Source organism: Odontomachus brunneus, unplaced genomic scaffold (assembly GCF_010583005.1).
Source record: "Odontomachus brunneus isolate Ranch 3 - 2012 unplaced genomic scaffold, Obru_v1 Obru_scaffold_120, whole genome shotgun sequence".
In the NCBI taxonomy this organism is placed as follows: Eukaryota; Metazoa; Arthropoda; class Insecta; order Hymenoptera; family Formicidae; genus Odontomachus; species Odontomachus brunneus.
In genome coordinates, this window is record NW_022639570.1 from 31,848 (window position 1) to 32,213 (window position 366).

Below are 366 nucleotides of genomic sequence, written 5' to 3' on the forward strand. Positions count from 1 at the left end.
CTTTTATATGAAATTATATACATACATTCATATTTATATATATTCTATATTGAAAGTTTAAATATTTGTTTTAAGGCCAAAATAATAAGAATGTCCAGATTTAAGTACGTGTCTGAATATTGGTATTTTTACCTTACACACTACACTGCAACGTCAATACTTTGATAGCGTTCTGTTATTCAGTACTACAAATTTATAGTATACGTGATATAAACTATAGGTTTTCAATACTGTCAATAAATAGCAGAATTTGTTTAAAACTTAAAAGCGTGGTACAAAGGCAGTATATTCTGCAATATCTTCAGTAACTGAGTATTTAAAGATTAAAAATGTATAAATATTATATAATGTCTTGATATTATACTT

General features: G+C 24.6%; 1 pseudogene; it reads right to left on the reverse strand.

The window, feature by feature from the left end:
• The window catches only part of LOC116849603, a 2,148-nt pseudogene that overhangs the window by 797 nt on the left and 985 nt on the right, over positions 1–366 (reverse strand).